Source organism: Lemur catta, chromosome 9 (genome assembly GCF_020740605.2).
Source record: "Lemur catta isolate mLemCat1 chromosome 9, mLemCat1.pri, whole genome shotgun sequence".
Taxonomy (NCBI): domain Eukaryota; kingdom Metazoa; phylum Chordata; class Mammalia; order Primates; family Lemuridae; genus Lemur; species Lemur catta.
In genome coordinates, this window is record NC_059136.1 from 73,971,994 (window position 1) to 73,985,686 (window position 13,693).

The following is a 13,693-nucleotide window of genomic DNA, read 5'->3' on the forward strand; positions in this document are numbered from 1 at the left end:
AACTTCTCAAACCATCGGTGGCAATCATTATGCCAAGTATGTGGCATTCGTTAGCCACATACTTCCCAAGCACTTCATTGATTTTCTGTTTGCACTGCATTGGTTCCATGAGGGAACTCATATTCAAAAATAACACAAATTTTTGACTTATCCATGGTTTCACAAAAATTGCTCTGAAATTTTTTTTGAAAGATAATCACAAGCCAAAATGTGCATTTGAAAGAATGAGATGTATCTTCACAATAAAAAAAAAAACCCAAGAAGTATCAAAGTGAAATGTCAGAGATACCAACTGTCAAACTTAATACTTAAGGAAATCGGACATTTCATACTTAATGACCTCATATATTGATAACTTCTTGGTTGTTAAAATAACCACATCAATTTTCTTATGCTTACAGTTTGATGGAATATTTATTTCCATTCCTTTACTTTCAACCTGTCTTTAAAGTGCATCTTTTATAAACTGCATATGGTTGAGTCTTGCTTCTTAATCCAGTCTATAAATACCTTTCTGTTAATTAGAGTGTTTAATCCATTTACAAAAATACAATTATTCATAAAGTTGAGTATAAGTCTACAATTTTGCTATTTGTTTTCTATTTATCCCATCTGTTTTTTGTTTCCCTCTTCCTCCTTTTCTGCCTTCTTTTGTGTTAGTCAGCTAATTTTTAGTATTTCATTTTCATTTCTCTAATGGCTTAGCTATATCTGTTCATTTAGTTTTTAGTTGTTGGATTACAAGATGCATTTTGCTTTACTAGAGTCTACTTAGAGTTAATACTGTACCACTTGTAAAATGTAAGATCCCTTTAGATCATACTTTTTGCCCAATAAAAAAAAAGTAAGCTTCCTGAAACAGTATAGTACCTTTTAAGCTCAGGTTTGTACTAATTTGCATCTATAGATGTTATTAATCTATATGTTATAGACACAGAACAGCATTATAAATTTTGTTTTAAACAATCATATCTTGAAGAAATTCAGAGAAGAAAAAATGATATTTTTATTTACCCACAAAATTACTATTTTTATTGCTTTTAATTTGTTTCTGAAATTTATTTATTTATTTATTTTGAGGCAGAGTCCCGCTCTGTCACCCTGGCTAGAGTGCCGTGGCATCAGCCTAGCTCACAGGAACTTCAAACTCCTGGGCTCAAGCAATCCTCCTGCCTTAGCCTCCCAAGTAGCTGGGACTACAGGCATGCGCCACCATGCCTGGCTAATTTTAGTTGTCCAGCTAATTTCTTTCTATTTTTTAGTAGAGATGGGGGTCTCGCTCTTGCTCAGGCTGGTCTCGAACTCCTGAGCTCAAACAATCCGCCCACCTCGGCCTCCCAGAGTGCCAGGATTACAGGCCTGAGCCACCATGCCCGGCCTTCTTTCTGAAATTGAAATTTCCTTTTGATAACATTTTCCTACAGCTTGAAGAACTTCCTTTAGCATTCCTTGTAATACAAGTCTGAATATGAGTAGTATTTATACATACGTATTTATTCATAGTCCATCTCTGAACTCTGTGCTCGGACACCTCAGGACAATTAGACTGGACTTTTGCTTGCATTGTAGTCACGCAGATGAGGAAGTGTATTCAGTGGAAAAGGCATGTAAACATGGGTTTCACACAGTACGGTTCTGTCTTTCAATGGTTTCATCCTTTTCAGTGCCTGCCCACTTTTAGTTGTTGTCAGTGCCTTCAAATAGTTGGTTTTCTTATTTTGTCAAGAGTTTATACATGTTATTTGAGGGAGGTCTAGTTTAATACAAGCTTCTCTGCCATTAGAGGAACTTCTTACTGTATAGTAGGGGTCAGCAAACTTTTTCTGCAAAGGGCTAGATAGTAAATATTTTAGGCTTTGCAGGCCAAAAGGCAAAATCAAAGCTATTGTGTAAATATTTATTTATTATTTATTTTTTTAATTTTTGGGGGGAAAGGGTCTTCTGGTGAGGAACAGAAAAACCTGCTAGACAAATTCTAAAAGAGCTGTAACACTTATTGTGTAAATATTTATATAAGGAGAGAAGACAAATTTTTACAAAATTTTATTGATAGGTTTTTGTTCTTAGTGATTTCTGACAAGATCTTTATATACTACAAAGATTAACTCTTTGTATGTGATACAAGTTGCAAATATTTTTCCCACTTTGTCATTTATCTTTTGACTTTATTTATGTTATTTTTATGCCAGGCAGGCTTTTAAAAATTCTGTTATGAAGTCAAATGATCCTTTTTTTTTCTCTTATGGCTTCTGGAGATTGAGTTATATTTAGCAAGATGACAGGGATATTCCTAGACACCTTCACATGTTATATTATTTAACAGGGGGTGGGGGGAGGGTTGTATAATTTCAGCTAGGAAGAACTCAATAGGATAAAATTATTGCCATTTCATCAAGTGTTTTAGATGTATATAGTGTGGCTAAGTCAATATATAACTATCAGGAATAGAAATTTACCCATATTTAGTAGTTTTATGGTTCCTTTTTTAAAAAGACATTTAAATATTTGCTTTTGTGTTTCTACAAATCCCCTGGATGATTCTTATATAAGTCAAAATTTGAAAACCACTTCACCAGATATCTCTCTCCCCCCATCCCACACCAGAAAGTCTCATTAACCCTCAAAGATACACTATTAACACATCTGTGATCTTTGTATAATATTTTCCTGTAAAGAAACCGGGGGCAGGATTAGGGAAAGCCCCTTTCTTACTCTTTTTTTTTTTTTTTTTTTCTTTTTTTACTGGCAGTGTCACTTAGACAAGGGGTGTTGATTGTCTGGGGAACTGGACTGAGATACTATAACTACAAGTGTTTGAGATGCATCTTCATTACTTAATGATCTTGTAAGGTTATTTGATGTCTAGAAACTTCTGTTCCTTATTGGTAACGACTGTAGTAAAGATGGAACAATATTATGATGCAAAGTGCATAGTAAGCCCCTGACACACACTGAACAGTCAACAAATGGCTGTTGCTGTGACCAAGGTAGGCCAGAAGTCGTGAAGCTGTCTTCTGTCCCACGCTGTAGCAGGAGAGGAGATAAACGCAGTTGGAAATAACAGGTGGCCACAGTGGAGAGGAAACAGGCTGGCCAATCCCTAGGGCTCTGAGAAGAAAGGAAAGAGGGCTTTTGGGAGCTGGCTGAAGCCCCGGAATGTCCTCAGGGTTTCATATTGGCAAGAGGCCTGGGCCGCCCGCTGCTACTCACCTACCAGCTCTCTGGAATTCTACATTTCAGGCACAGGATGATTTATATGGTTGCTTGAGAGAGGTGAATAATGAAGGGGGAGAGTGCCCATAAAAGGACCAATTTAGTACAACTTCTGGTTTTTCTTTCTGGCGGGGCCCTGCCAAGACCTCCATCCAAACTTGGCTGGCTGCTCCTCTGCGCTGTGAACCAGAGCTCCGGGCGAGGTCACAGCCGGTTATTATCCCCTCCCACACTGCTTATCAAGCTTGGCCCCTTTCTCCTTCAGTGTGAATGCTTGGGGCTCTTCACTATGCAATGAAAATAAACAGCGATGGAAATGGTCTCCTGGCTACTCGATCCAAACCAATACAGAAAACCTGCTTTACAGCTTCCCCTGAAACTTCTAGTAGAATAAGCAACTGATAATTCTACACCAAATGTCTGGCTTTTAGCCAGGACTAACAACTGTTCCTTTTTTTGCAAGCCACATTCTGGTGACCATGGAGAGCCAAAATAGATATTTTGATTCTAGAGCATTTTCTAAAGGAAGGTGAAATCACAGTGCCATTTTGCAAGCTAACCATAGGTTTAGGAAGAGGAAAAAAATTAGCTTAAAAACTTTAAAGCAATTGGTCAACTGACAATAAAACATTCTTTAAAAAAAAAGAAAGCTCACCAAATTATTAGTCTTTTTCAAATTGTTTGTACACATTGCTGTTTGATTAGGGTTGTCAGATTTGGCAACTAAAAATACAGGATGCCCAGTTAGATTTGAATTTCTAATAAACAATGAATAATTTTTTAGCATAACTATGTCCCAAATCTTGCATGTCCCAAATATTGTATGGGGTCATACTTATAATAAAAAATTATTCATTGTTTATCTGAAATTCAAATTTAACTAGGTGTTATGTATTTTATCTGGCAATCTTAATTTAGATGTATTTCATTCTGATGCCAGGAAATATGAGAAGGGCAGGGTAATATTTTAAAATTCTGATGAGAGAGTAAAACCTCTTTGCTAGGTCCAAAGACAACACCGACCTTTTCTGTTTGCCATTTGCCCTCTACTAAAGTTCATTCTTCTCCCTCAAGGTTTAGAGTTAGGCTTTTCATCACTTTTTAAAAAATGTATGTGAGGGAAAAAATTAATAAGTACTAGATGCCAGGTATTTTTCTAGGCACTTTAGATATTATATTACTTAATAATTATTTTCCTACATAATTTTAGTTTGAAAGTGCTCAGCAGAATAAATTTACTATCATCTCAATGGATCTTTGAAACATATAAAGTGGCTAAGTCAATTGACATCAATAAAAATTTACTGAACCCAAGATGAGTCAGGTACTGTGCTCTGACTAAACCACAGCCCTAAGGAAGGATTATATTTGTTAATTTATCCTTAGGAAAAAAATAACCTTCATCTCAAGTACCGATGCCCTTATTAGCAGCAGAACATATTAACTAAAGCTTGAGAGGAAAAGAATAAATGGACATTAACAAATTTGCTAATTATTCTTTCTTGTGGATATAATTTTTTATTCAACAAACATTTTAAAATTAATTTATTTTTATAGACAAAAAGGGTTATACATGTATCATGTACAACATGATGTTTTGAAATATATATACATGGTGGAATGGCTAAATCAAGCTACATAGCATCTGCATAATCTCACATACTTAACATTTTTTGTGGTAAGAATGCTAACAAATCTACTCTCTTAGATTTTCATTCGACAAACACTTATTGAGTGGCTATAAGCGTCAGGCAAAGAATCTGAGGCTATAGTCCCAGAACACATGTTGATTAGCGTCCAGTGGAGGAGACATTTGGTATCACATAAGGATGACCTTGGGACAAAGTGTCTCCTAGGGTGTGAGCCCAATTATGTAGACCAAAAGACTCCTCACAGGCGGATAGTCAATAGTGTGTCAATGTCTCAAAGACTGTATACTCTACAGAAGGATCCAGATGACCCATCTGGCATGATCTGGAAATCCTAAAGGATTATAATGGGGAGCAAGTAAGTGGAATTTGGTATAAATTAGAGTAAACATAATTCAGAGGAATTGCCTGAGTGAGCAAAGCCAGATTACAATGCAGGTACGCATGGAACCAATTGGACTGACAGCATTATATTGGTAGGTGAGATCTACTCGAGTATAATTTCAATTCTGTCTTCCAAATACTCCGTCATAGGCAGACAGAATACAGTATATTGGTTTTTTTCCATGAAGAAATATCATGGGCATTCTTGTGATGACTGCACTAGCTTGCTATGGCCTGCTTGACAACAAGGACAAAGCAATGCAAATTTTCTAACGATGCAAATCTCATATGTTCATTTGTGGTGAGTACATACACGCACCCCTTTACAGATAGCTGCAAATCTTTTCAAAGATTTAATGCACCTGGGGCTACCTCACACCTGTCATTGCTTGATAAGATGCTTAAACTCAGCATTGACCTAGTAACAGTGGTTGACATTTATCTTCTTAAGGTCATGCATCCTGTGAGTGATTGGGATACTGAGTTAGACAGGCTGAAACGGTTCATGCAGTGGAAGGTGAATCATTTACACGATCCTCCATTTCATTTAAGTAAAAAAAAAATTTTTAATTCTGATAATTTAGTTAAAGTATTTGGAGGTATCATTTATTCAGATCCCACAATTGCTTGATTTTTCCTCTTCACATACTTTATTTTTAAAGACAAAATCTAAGAGTAAGGGACTATGGTATTATTGAGGACGTTTAATCAGCCAGGGTGTCCATGGGGCTAATCTCCCAGTGAATTTACTCATTATATTCAGCACCAGTGCCTTTAGTTTTCTTCTATTTTAATTGGGAAGGGGGTGACCTGGAACAAATTCTATGGTGTGTCTGGGTTTCCCTATGCCCACCCCCAATATATTTAGCGAGGGGAAGCGTGATTAAGTGAACAATCCTGAAGACAAGAAGTCATCAAGGGCACACGGAGAGCAGGCAGTTAGTATGTGGGAGGAAGGAGAATTCCTACTAGTTCTGCTTTGATGATAAAGGTGGGTAAAATGAATTATAAATGTGGGGGCCACTCCTTTTTATCCACCAGCTGCCTTCCATCTTTCTTGAACATCTGCAGTGGATTCTACCCTGATTTGCCATCCTTTAACTCAGTGTCCAGTTCGAATAGAATGAGCTCAAACTTTGATATTTATTTCCTCAATCTGGTAATATTATATTTGAAGCTCTGATTCTATTACCTTTCCACATCTTCACAATCATCAACTTAAAGCTAATTAAGAGCAAAATAATTACCAGACATCCTGCCACAGAGGAATTTGCTTTTTTCAGTCATCTATACAGAGCTTGAATTTAATTTTTTACAAAGTAATTAATCTAGTTGGCAATTTTTCCCGTCCCTTTTTAATTTAACTCTACAACCATTTATCGAGAGCCTGCTTTGTGCCCGGCACTGTGTGTTCAAACAGGTAAGGATCAAACTGAGTCTGACAATTCTGTAGCTTGCTGCTGGGAAGAACGTATAAGTCACCTGGCCCATGTTCCTCATTTTACAGATGATGAAACTTCTTGATAAACTAGAAATTTCCTACACAGGAAGAGAGTTAAGATCAGGCTGCCTATGTCAAATCACAATTTATCGTTTGCCCTCTCTTTCCTAGCTTTCAAGGTGCTGTGTGCACTTTAAATGGAAGTTTGAGTTCATTCCAAATGATCTTTCCACGGGGATGAGAAAGGTGGTATTTGGGATTAGAAAGCATGGCATTGCCCTTTTTGCTCCTCCCTAGGACAAAAACCGCCACTGCCCAGAGGAAAGGGAAAGACTGTAAAGTGGCTTCTTTCCAAAGGTGTTTGCAGACGCACCCCACCTGCTGCTCTGGCATCTCCCATCTGGGCTGCCCTGCACTCACACCCAGCCGCTTCTTCACAAGCGCCTTGTGGCTCAGCCTCTAGGATTCCAGGTGTTTTCATTACCAAAAAATAGCTGAACTCCAAGGGGTTTGAAGGAACAGATGAAGCAACATTCAGTTGCTAAGACATTCAGTTCCAGGTGTATAATTCCACAGCAAACCTTTTTGCCCATGACAGCTCATAATTATTTCATGGGATGCAATGGGAGCAGCGGAATTTTCGACCATTTGATCCTACTAAGAAACATGTGAAGATACAGTTATGCTTTTAAATCATATAGATAGTTTGGAAGGATAGAGATCCTCACATTACAAGTGATTATCTCTGAATGTTGACCTTATGGGTGATTTGTATTGAGTTCTCCGAGCTTTGCTTATTTCTGTTTCTTTTTTTTTTTAATAATCTACCCAAGATAGTACTTCATCTGTGATTATTTTAGATGAATATATAACCAGAGGAAAAATGTTTAAATCATATTTCTTAATCTGTCAAGTGCACACAGATGTAGGTACAAGAATAAATATATCCTTTGTGCAGTGTTCGTACTAGCACAAAGACAAAAAGCAATCTAAATGGCTAGCATAAGGGTTAAAGCCAACGGAATACTGTAAATCATACTAATAGCTATTGATAAGGATTGGTTAAATCCAATGGAAGACTATGAGCCTGTAAAAAAGGATGTTGTGTATCTACATATATTTCAGGGGGAAATGTCCATGATAAATGCTTACAGAACCTGATGTATGTTGTGAACCCATTTGTATTAGAAAGCACTTAAAGAAAATATATTAAGCTCTTAAAACTGTTTTGTTTTATCCTGAGAGTGAGATCATAGGGACAATACAACTTTCCTGTGTAAGTACTCCATTAGTTTGATCTCCATTAGGGCTCCATTAGGGCTGCCATAACAAAGTACCATAGACTGCATGGCTTAAACAACACAAATTTATTTCTCACAATTCTAGAGGCTAGAAGTCCAAGATCAAGGTGTCAGCAGGTTTGGATTCTTGAAAGGCCTCTCTCCGTGGCTTGTAGATGGATGCATTCTCCCTGTGTGCTCACAAGGTCATCGCTCTTTCTGTGTGTTATCTGTGTCCTAATCGCTTCTTATAAGGACACCATCCAATTGAATTAGAGTCCACCCATGGGACCTCATTTTAACTTAATCATCTCTTTAAAGGCCTTGTCTCCAGTATAGTCATATCCTGAGGTCCTGGGGACTTCAGCTTATGAATTTTGAGGAGGTCACAATTCAGCCCACGATATATGCTTTAGTATTTTCTTATTTTTTTCTGTAAACATGTATTAATTTTACAACCAGCAGACAATTATAAATATTCAACACGGGAAAACATTATTCAAATAAATAAATATTGTATTTCTGTTTTCTAAGAGGAAATGGTACCTAGCTCTTATGTGTGCCATATATATATGTATATATAATTTTTTTTTTTTTTTGAGACAGGGTTTTGCTCTATCACCCAGGCTGGAGTGCAGTGAGGATAGCTCACTGTAACCTCAAACTCCTGGGCTCAAGTGATCCTCCAACCTCAGCCTCCCGAGCAGCTTGGACTATAGGCAGGCACCACCACACCTGAATAATGTTTTAAATTTTTTGTAGAGATGGGGTCTCTCTATGTTACCCAGGCTAGTCTTAAACTCCTGGCCTCAAGTGATCTCCCCACCTCTGCCTCCCAAAGTGCTGAGATTTACGGGCATGAACCACCAGGCCCAGCCTGTGCCAAATATTTTGTTATGGTTCAGCTTATGATTTTATTTCTTTAATTTTATAATTATTACTATCATACATGTTCTTTAAATATGGGTCCTCAGAGATTCTATTTTTCCTAAATAAAAAACATTCAGTATAACTGTTGAAGATGAATAGAGACACAATGCCATTGGCTAAATGACCTTAGGAAAAAAGTATGACTTTCTTGTCCTCATAACATCTTCATGAGGATGATAAACTCACATCTATACTGAATTACTTTGACAGAGCCTGTGTTAATGCCATTGATGAATATGAATAAGAGAGATAAAATATTTGTTTGATGAAACTATAGTTTTTCCTAAGTTTTATTATTGATACAACCTGTATTATGTTGCATAAATAGAAAAACTATTTCACTGAGTGGAGAAAGAAAAGCATAACCTCTTTTAAAATATTGAAAAAAATCTACTGTAATAGAATGTGAATATCAAATTTTTCTGCATGTAAGTTCAATATCCTACGCACTGAGCTGAGTATTTGTGTATATATTTATACAAGTTCAGCCTTATATAGTAGATGAGAAAAGAAGAAGCTATAGATTTCATTCTCAACAAACTTGTAATCTAATTGAGGAGGAACAGTTAACAAAAATAAAATGGTGACTAATACATGACTAATACAAGGTATAAAGAAATAATGGTAAATTAGGACTAGCGTGGTAGATCTAAGAAAACATAAATCAATGTGGATTTGAATAATTTGGGGACATATTAGGAAGGAGGCATGACTAGATCCAGGCCTCAGAGGGGACAATAAACAGACAGAGGAAAGAAGGTAGAACATTCCAGGCAAGACCATAGCATGGGGATAAGGATGGGCACAAGGGTAATGAAAATGGGGGACTTTAAGAACAATTAGTGAATCTACATGATTGGATTGAGAGAGTAGGAGAGTAAGATGTGGAAAACAAAGCTGAATTAGTGCTAGAGTATAGAGAATCGTGACAGCCAGGGAGAGAAGGTTGCAACTGACCCAGTTAGGTAATTGGAGCCATTTTTTATTTCCAAGTAAGGGAAAGACATTTTAAAAAGTAATTTAAGGGCCGGGCGAGGTGGCTCACGCCTGTAATCCTAGCACTCTGGGAGGTCGAGGCAGGAGGATCGCTCAAGCCCAGGAGTTTGAGGTTGCAGTGAGTGACGATGATGCCACTGCACTCTAGTCTGGACCACAAAGCAAGACCCTGTCTCAAAAAAAAAAAAGTAATTTATGGAGACTCACCTGGCAGCAGTATGTAGGGTCATCTGGAGGGAAGAAGATTCTTAGAGAAGACAACCAGGACTCATTTGCTTGAGGTGAGTAGGGAGGAGGGATGGTTTTAAGAGAGATGTCAAAGGAAGAAGTGCCCAAGATGTAATACAAAAGAAGATATTTGTTTGGTCTAGCCTGTTTCCTGCCTCTTTAGCCGTTCCCTTCCCCAAAGATGGGGTACTTAAATCTCCACCTTATCCCAGTTTCCAAAACCAATTCAAAACTTCAGTGGTTCAGCATCACATCCAACCCTTTTGGTGTCCAAGTTTGACAACCGGCCTCCTTACTTCTTATAATTGAGTTTTTGCCTTGATCCTGTATTAATTTCCCTTCTTAGAATCTTTTAACTACTCTAGTTCCCTACCAGGATTGGCTTCTGTCTTACTCTTGTCAGTTCCCCTCCCAAGGATGAAAGTGGTTTCTCCTGAAATTGAAAACAAAAATACCAGAAAGACATAAACCAAGCGGTAAATGGGATTATGTGAATAATAAGAGTACCCTTTCTTTTTCTTTCTTTTTTTGAGACAGAGTCTCACTTTGTTGCCTGGATTAGAGTGAGTGCCGTGGTGTCAGCCTAGCTCACAGCAACCTCAAACCCCCGGGCTTAAGCGATCCTCCTGCCTCAGCCTCCCGAGTAGCTGAGACTACAGGGCATGCGCCACGATGCCCAGCTAATTTTTTCTATATATATTTTTAGTTGACCAGATAATTTCTTTCTAGTTTTAGTAGAGATGGGGTCTCGCTCTTGCTCAGGCTGGTCTCAAACTCCTGACCTTGACCTATCCACCCGCCTCGGCCTCCCAGAGTGCTAGGATTACAGGCGTGAGCCACCGCGCCCGGCCTTTCTTTTTCTTTTTAACTCTGCTTTTCTAGGTTGTGTAAGCTTTCTTGATAAAGCATGTAGTACGTTTTAAATGAAAAAGAAAGAAAGAAAAGAAAAATATTTATCTGAGCTTTTCTCTGAGGATCTTTGAAACCACCCAATCCACCGTTCATCTCCCACCATCCTGCCTGGCACCCCCACACACCTGTCCACCTTCATATGTTTTTACTGCCAATTGTCTATATGGTTTTTATATGTGTTCCTTTTATGAAATTTTGGGATTTTGCTGACACAAAAGATGTCCTCTAGTTGGTGTTGAGCAGATCCTAGGAACTTCTTTCCTATATTAACCTGTGTGAACAGCTATAATCTTGTTGCAGAAAAAATTACTTAGAAATTTGGGGGCACTTACCTGTCAAGTAGATAGCTTTCACCTGCATTTGCTTTATCTTGTACAACAACCTGGTTTTATCTGGAAGACTCCAATAAAATATTTTAAAGCAAATAAAAAAAAGAAAGAAAAATATTTAAACACATGTATTGAAGGGAAAAACTGGCTAATATGAGTTGTTGCCTAGAGTACCAAAGCCGATGTGGTTGTTCTGATAAGACATCGTGTGCTAGGAAATAAACAAAGAAATTCATTTCTTGTTTATGAGTGAAAAGGATAAGGATATCCCTTTATTCTTACAAATTCAGGGAAATTATCTGCATTCTCAGCTCTCATTCTAAAGTGGAAATAGTGTTTGCTGTGTAAGTCCCGCCACAGTGAGCCATAGCATAAGGCCTTATGCCCTGAGGAGACAGCCTGGTTTGCAGCCCATGACTTGCTGCCATATACTATTCTATTCCTCTCAGGCGATCTGAGTCCAACTAAATCAGAATCTCTAGGAGTGTGGCCCAAGCATCAGTGCTTTTTTTTTTTTTTTTTTAAGTACTCCATGGTTGAGAGCCACCAGTCTAAGCAATCAAAATCTTTCCTGCCTATATTTCTACCCAAGAAACAGAACAAAATCAATGTAGTAACAAAACTGCTTTGACCTGACCTGACAACCAATTCCTGTTGGTTACATCTAGGCCAGACACAGAATCATCATTTGGCCTGAGAAGTCTTCTATTAAGGTCTCACCTGAAACTAATTTTCTGCTCTGGTTTCAGAGGGTGTCCAGCTCCCTAATGATGAGAGCTCTGATGACATGTGGGGTCTTCACAGTTGAACTCTGACTAGCCACTGAAGGGAGTCAATTTAATGGAAGGACACAGATACCACCTTAGGCCCCATCCCAACTGGCCCTTACATCCTCCCTGGGAGTATGACACCTGTCAGCCCCATGGGTAGTGATGTGGATGACGCCTGGGTGTCCAAAGACAATCCCTTATCCCCCAGAAGAGCGCCAGTCAAGGATGGCTTATCATCTAAGTCAGCAGTCCTCAGCCCTAGCCACACCTTAGAATCATTTGAGCATGTAAAAATATACCACTGTCCAGGCTCCACCCTATTCCGACTAAATCAGAATCTCTGGGAGTATGGCTCAAGCTTCGGTGGGGTGGTTTTTTTTTTTTTAGCACCCCATAGTTGAGAGCCACTGGTCTAAACAATCAAGGTCTTTCATATCCATATTTCTACCCAAGAAACAGAACAAAATCAATATGGTAACTCTGAGATGATACTGAATCTAAATCACCTGGTGTTCAGGAGAACTCTGGCTTAGTAACAACTCCCTGGAAGCTTTCCTTGGTACCCGTCAGAGTTGCTTGTACTGGTACCATAACTCTTGTTGATGACTGTATCTAGGAATGATGCTAGCCTATGTGACCCTGAGTTCTAATACAACTATAACATATGCTAATTTTCTTGCCATTGCCTGTGGCTAGACACAACCACACATACATCCTTTCACCTGGGTTTTACAGGAAACTATTGAATTAAATGCTGTTGGGTTTGTTTTTCCCCAATATGAACTTCTCCTTTCTACAGCCTAATCTTTCAGATCTCATGTGTTCTGCATATAATTATATTTTGTCATATCTGTTTCAGCCCAGATTCATTGCTCCATAGAGACGATTGTTCCATTTCACTGGTCCCAAAGTGAGTCTAACCAATCTGGACGCTTAGACCTTGTCATCATTTTCTCACCTTTAACATCACCAATATTAGTATCATTGTTACACAATACTGAGAAAGTATAAAATAAAATACATCTTTGTAGAACTCATTTAAATTCTCTTTTAAAGTAAGTTCTTAATCATTTTACCCATTGAAATCTTTTGCCTCATCTCTGCAAAATGTCAACGAAGAGAATTCCAGAGACTGAATAGAGGCTTTAACTCTGTTTTAAAAAAAAAACAAAAAGAAGAAAGTCTCTTATCCTCTGTAGCCTTCAATGTCTTCTCTTTAAAATGAAGAGGTTAGACAAGATAACCAAGCTTCATCTGGTTCTTTAACTTCATGACTCATTCTTACAACTGATTTATTCCCTAACCCTTAAGAACCAATCCCCCCAAAATACGTATTTGATATTTTTTTAACAAAACATACTTACCCATAAGACATGATACATTTTTTAATGAGCTTTTTAAAAGCGTTGCTTATTTCTAATAAAATCTAAAAAGCTTGTTTCAAGTCCTGGTTCTTCTACTAATAAGCCATGTGACCTTGTGCAAGGGGCAAGAGGCCACATTTGTTATAGTTGAAACTACTACCATTTATCTCAAAACATATACATTTTTTTTAACTCAG

The 13,693-nt window shown here is 37.9% G+C and overlaps 1 non-coding gene across 1 annotated transcript; it reads right to left on the reverse strand.

Moving 5' to 3' along the window:
- Positions 1-1,932: 1,932 nt before the first annotated feature.
- LOC123645343 lies at positions 1,933-1,995 on the reverse strand. Its single transcript, XR_006737526.1, has one exon. It is a non-coding gene; the product is annotated as a U7 small nuclear RNA (small nuclear RNA).
- Between the last annotated feature and the right edge of the window lie 11,698 nt (positions 1,996-13,693).